The sequence below is a fragment of the Symphalangus syndactylus genome, chromosome 13 (assembly GCF_028878055.3).
Source record: "Symphalangus syndactylus isolate Jambi chromosome 13, NHGRI_mSymSyn1-v2.1_pri, whole genome shotgun sequence".
Taxonomy (NCBI): domain Eukaryota; kingdom Metazoa; phylum Chordata; class Mammalia; order Primates; family Hylobatidae; genus Symphalangus; species Symphalangus syndactylus.
In genome coordinates this window covers 79,682,396-79,688,718 of record NC_072435.2, presented here as the reverse complement: position 1 = coordinate 79,688,718, position 6,323 = coordinate 79,682,396, and positions in this window count along the sequence as shown.

The window sequence follows — 6,323 nt, the reverse complement described above, 5'->3', positions numbered from 1 at the left end:
AAAAGCAGTTCTTGCACAGAATCTATATAGAATTTTCCTTTCTGAAATGTTTGCATTTTTGACAGCCACAAAACCAATGCAATGAAATTCAATATGTGTAAGTTAAGAAAAATGCGCCAGGCGCGGTGGCACACGCGTGTAATCCCAGCACTTTGGGAGGCCGAGGCAGGCAGATCACAAGGTCAGGAGATCGAGACCACCCTGGCTAACACGGTGAAACCCTGTCTCTACTAAAAATACAAAAAATTAGCTGGGCGTGGTGGAGGGCACCTGTAGTCCCAGCTACTCAGGAGGCCGAGGCAGAAGAATGGTGTGAACCCAGGAGGCAGAGCTTACAGTGAGCCAAGATCGCACCACTGCACTCCAGCCTGGGCGACTCTGTCTCAAAAAAAAAAATAAATAAATAAATAAATCTAGAGATTATGAACTCCCTAGTTCATGACAAAATGAATTATTTTAAAAATATGAATAATTTTCATGAAGCATTATCAACTATCATTTTGTTTCAACATCATTATAAAATTTCTATACACTTAAATAGGTGTTTTGTCTATTGACTTTACATTTCAAACATTTTGGAGGGTATATTTTTTTACATAATAAGCTCATTAGTTTCTTCTGTAGAGCAATTAATGTAGGTTACTACCACAGTACAACTCTGACTAGTCCTTGAATTTCAGTGCTTTAGATGTTAATATGGTTTTGATCTGTGTCCCCCCCAAATCTCATCTGGAATTGTAATCCCCATGTGTCAAGGGAAGGACCTGGTGGGAGGTTATTGGATCATGGGGGTGGTTCCCCCATACTGTTCTCATGATAGTGAGTGTGTTCTCACAAGATCTGATTATTTAAAAGAGTTTGGCAGTTCCAACTTTGCATTCTCTCTCCCGCCACCACAAAGACATTCCTTGCTTCCCTTTCACCTATTGTCATAATTGTAAATTTCCTGGGGTCTCCCCAGCCATGCGGAACTGTGAGTCTATTAAAACTCTTTTGTTTATAAATTTCCCAGTCTCAGGTAATTGTTTATAGCAGTGTGAAAATGGACTAATACAGATGTCAATTATATACATATATATTTTTTTCCAATTTTGGCATGAGAAACATAATACCCCAATAAAGAACAAAAAAAAAATGTAGATAATGGAAAATTATTTACAACTGAAAAGACAAACATAAAGATAGAAAGTAATGTAATTGCCTGTAATCCCAGCACTTTGGGAGGCCGAGGCTGGTGGATCAGGATGGTCAGGAAATTGAGACCATTCTGGCTAACACAGTGAAACCCCATCTCTGCTAAAAAAAAAATACAAAAAAAATAGCCGGGCGTGGTGGCAGGTGCCTGTAGTCCCAGCTACTTGGGAGGCTGAGGCAGGAGAACGGCTTGAACCCGGGAGGCGGAGCTTGCAGTGAGCTGAGATCTCGCCACTGCACTCCAGCCTGGGCAACGAGCGAGACACCGTCTCAAAAACAAACAAACAAAAAAAAACAAAAAAAGAAAGTAATGTAATTAAGGTCTCAGCTAACAATATGGAACATTGATTTTTCTTTGTTATTTAATATGGTACACATAATTATCAATACATATTTGCTCATTTGAAATAAAAGTATCAAAAGCACTTCTGCTGAAATTTCAGTTATGACTAGTTTTATAATGAGATAAGATGAGCAAAGTGTTTGGGGGTTAGAGATGTATTTTATTTTAATTTAAGAAGAAAATGTATTTTCACAAGAAAGGGAAATCTATCATTTATAGAAGGAGCTATTTTAAAAAATTAAAATCCTTTAAGAATTAAATACACTAATTATCTGTTTCTGAGAAAGTTTGATATTCAGATTCCTTACTGTATAGAGTTTCTCAGCCTCTGCATTATTAATATTTTACACTGAATAATTCTTTGTTATAAAGGGGTGTTTTAAATATGGTTTTTCAGAGAAACAGAACCAATGGAATAGACAGATAGGTAGATAGATGATAGATGGAGAGAGAGAGACAGAGAAAGAGGAGATTCATTATGGTACTTGGCTCACACAATTATGGAGTCTAAGTCCTATAATTTGTCCTCTGCAAGCTGGAGAACCAGGAAAGCCTGCATTGTAACTCCCTCTCTGAGGTCTGAGAATGAGAGGATGGAGGCACTAGTGTAATTTTCGAATCTGAAAGCTAGAGAACAATTAGCTATAATGTAATATTGCTACGGGATTACTGGGGTGTCGTTTTTCTGATCGGAAACCTGTGGCCAGTGGTGACTTTGCTTGAGTTTTGCCAAGGCCCACTGTATTCATTCTGCCCACTTTGCCTGGAAGACTGTGCTCAGCTGGAGCACTACCAACATGGAACCCACACCTTCAAGGGAGACTATGAGTCAGGCATGGGGTGGTGAGGGGTGTGTGACTGAACATGGGGTCTGGTCATTGTGCTGTCAGACATACCAGCTGCTGCCACAGGGCAGGCAGCTCCAGGTGCCAACATGGGTGCCTGCTCTCTGCAAGGCTACAGCTGGACCAGGTGCACTGCAAGCAGCTTCCCCTACTAGCACCACGGAATGTGTTGGTGCCCGGAAGCTTAGAGATGCCAGGAACACAGGGCCCCAAAGAGAGAGTTACAGCCTTGACTTGGGGAGCTCCCAGATCTGCACTCCCCGAAGGGCTGCAGCTTTTATTTCCTTCTCTTTGCCCACAATGTGGTGAGAAAGGGACATATTTCAGCCCTGTTTGTGTTACAGCTCTTTTAGCCTCGCCCTTTGGCAGGTCCCCAGTTCTTGTCCTGAGACCAGGAAGAATGAGGTATGCAGACAAGTGGAGGGTAAGCAAGATGAAGAGGAGCTTTATTGAGTTGATGGAACAGCTCAGTCTCCCACAGGGGTAGCCCCTTTCCACAGCCAAGGTGTCCCGATCAAGTATTCAGCTCCTAGCAGAGAGAGCAGGTCCTCTCTACAGGTAGGTTGTCCCAAGTGTTCACTCCCACCAGAGAGGGTAGCTCTTCTCTGTAGCTGGACATCTGTTGTCTTCAGCCATTGGCAGAGAGGGTAGCTCCTTTCTGCAGCTGGTCATCCCATCATCTTCAGCTATCAGCGGAGAGGGCAGCTCTTCTCTGTAACTGGTCATCCCGTCATCGCTCTTTCCTCTACTCTGACTGAGCCGGACATTTTATAGGCTCCACAGGGGAGACAGTAGCTGTTGATGGGTCCATGGGTGGCCATGGGCAGGCCGGGAAAAGGCACAACAAGTCCCCACTCCAGTTGGCGGGACTGGCAGCCCAGCCCCCAGCCTTCAATCCCTCCCTGGCCTGAAGGTGGGTCCTCACTGGGGACCGGCCCCTTCTGCCCAGGAGCCCTTCTGCCTCCTGCCAGCATCCATGGGGCCCAAGCTGCTTGAGCCAAGGGACACTTGCAGGCCGGCGCCGAGATTCCCTCAGCCACCCCCTTGGATTCACGCCGTGGTAGTTAGCTCCCTGTCCAGAGCAGGCGGAGGTGGCAAGTCACTGGCGTGTCAGCACTGCCCCGAGCATGCGCACATCCAGCGGGATGTGACATAGCCCAGACTTGGCCCCAATCCTGTTCCAAGATTGAAGCTGATGCCAGGAGCAGGAAGAGACCAGGCAGTGGGAGCAGACACCTCTGGGCCTGCAAGGTCGGGGGGGCCTTCCCAGGCCCCCAAGGGTGCTGAGAGGCTCAGGTTCACAGTACTGACTTGGGTGGCTACAGCTGTGCCCAGGGCAGGGCGGGTGGCAGGACTCCTGCCTGCGCCTGGCCCCCAAGAGCACAGGGAGGCCTATGTCCACCGCCTTGACTTGGGCAGCTGCTGCCGCACATGGGGTGCTGTCTGCTCCCGTCTCCCTTTGGCTCCTTGGAACATGCACCCTGGCCACGCCCCCTTGCAGCCTGGGGCAAGGGCTCCAGGTCCTTCCTGTGTCTGAATTGGCATCCAGGGCAGGGGCAACATTGCTGTGAGCTCCCCTTGGCCCCGGTACTCAGGGGCGGCCCCGGCCTACCCCTCGCCTGGCTCGCGGCCCTCCTGGGAGCACCTGGGAGCAGACTGCAAACCGCTGGCCCTGAGCCTGGCCATCTGGAGTGTCAGGTTCTGCGGTCACCCCAGTGCAGGGCGGCACCATGCAAAGCCTCCTTCTAAGGTGCAGGAACTCAGCACCCTCAACAGGGTGAAGTGGCTGCACCACTGGCCAGGTCCCCAAAGCGGGCACCGCTCCCACGTCCCGCCCTGGGCCCCCAAAGTGCGACCCGAACACCATGCCCCAAGCCAAGGCTTTCTGCCTGATGGCACTGCTCCTCCACTGGCAGATGACCTGTCTACCCCCATCACGGTGGTCCCCTGGGCAGCAGGCTGTGGGGGTGCTGTCTGCCTGCTCCCCAGGCCCTCCCTGCAGTGGTGGCTTGATGGCAGTTACGCTCCAGTCGGCCTACCGCTGCCATCAATATCTGAGGCCAAGAGAAGATGGATGACCTAGATCAAGGAAGGAGAGTGAAATCACCCATCCTTCTGCTTTTTGCTTATATCAGGGCACTCAAAAAATAGATGATGCAGGCCGGGCGCGGTGGCTCACGCTTGTAATCCCAGCACTTTGGGAGGCCGAGGCGGGCGGATCACGAGGTCAGGAGATCGAGACCACGGTGAAACCCCGTCTCTACTAAAAAATACAAAAAATTAGCCGGGCGCGGTGGCGGGCGCCTGTAGTCCCAGCTACTCGGAGGCTGAGGCAGGAGAATGGCATGAACCCGGGAGGCGGAGCTTGCAGTGAGCCGAGATTGCGCCACTGCACTCCAGCCCGGGCGACAGAGCGAGACTCTGTCTCAAAAAAAAAAAAAAAAAAAAAAAATAGATGATGCTGGCCCACACCGATGAGGGCAGATCTTTGCTCAGTCTACTGATTCAAATGCTAATCTCTTCTAGAAACAGCCACACAGAAACATCCAGAAATAATTTTTTACCCCTTATCTGGGCATCCCTTAACTCGGTCAAGTTAACACATAAAATTGACCATCACAAGGAGTGTCCTGCTCATTGTGGAATGTTTAACAGCATCTCTGCCCTCTACTCATAGATGCTAATAACACCACCCACCACAATCTTGACAGCCAAAATTGTCTCCAGACATTACTGATATTTCCCACGGGGGACAGTGTTGCCCTAGTTGACAACTTTTGAATACACAATAATGGATACATTTTAAGATTATATGTAAGATTATAAGATTATATGTACCCATTATTTTAGTTTTTTTTTTTTTTCCCCATTTGGGGCTATTACAAGTAAAGCTGCTGTGAACATCTGTTCACAAGTCTCCCTGTGAATATAGTTCTTCATTTATCTTAAATAATGCCTAGTGAATTTACAGAATACTTTGTGTGGAACACCATCTTTCCATACTGGTAGTGCTGAATGGTCCTCATTCTGATGTAGTCTATATGCTTCATTGTTAAATTATCTCTTATCTTCAACCTTAGAACCTCTTTGAATTTACCTCTCTCACAATTGCTTATAAGTTTCTCTTATGAATGGGGTCTTTTTGTTACAGCTCATCCATACTTGACTGAGGGAAGTTCAATGCATTTTCTCAGATCTCTTCATGTCACACTCAGGCAAATAGAATATTCCTGTTCCTCCTTTGCAATGTTGAGACACAATAAACTTTACTTGGCTCACTAGGCCCTTTCTATCTACATGTGTTTTTTGTGTGTATTACAGATATTTTTATTTTCATAATGCTTTTTTTACATAATTTCAACTTTATTTTAGATTCAGGGGATACAAGTGAAGGTTTGTTGCATAGGTATATTGCATCATGCTGGGGTTTGGAATATAAATGATCCTGTCAGTCACCCAGGCAGTCATCATTGTACACAATGGTTAGTTTTTCATCTCTTACCTGCCTCCCTCTCTCCCCCATCTAGTAGTCTCCAGTGACTACGGTTTCTGTCTTTATGTCCATGAATACTCAGTCACCCAGCCAGTCATCATTGTACACAATGGTTAGTTTTTCAACTGTTACCTGCCTCCCTCTCTCCCCCATCTAGTAGTCTCCAGTGACTATGGTTTCCGTCTTTATGTCCATGAATACTCAATATTTAGCTCCCACTTATAAGTGAAAACATGTGGTATTTTGTTTTCTGTTCCTGCATTAATTTACTTAAGACAAATGATCTCTAGATGCATGCAATTTGTTGCAAAAGGCATGATTTTATTATTTCTTATGGGTGCATAGTATTCCATTGCATGTATGCACCATATTTTCTTTATCCAATTGACCATTGATGGGCACTTAAATTGATTCCATGTTTTTGCCATTGTGAGTAGTGCTGCAATGA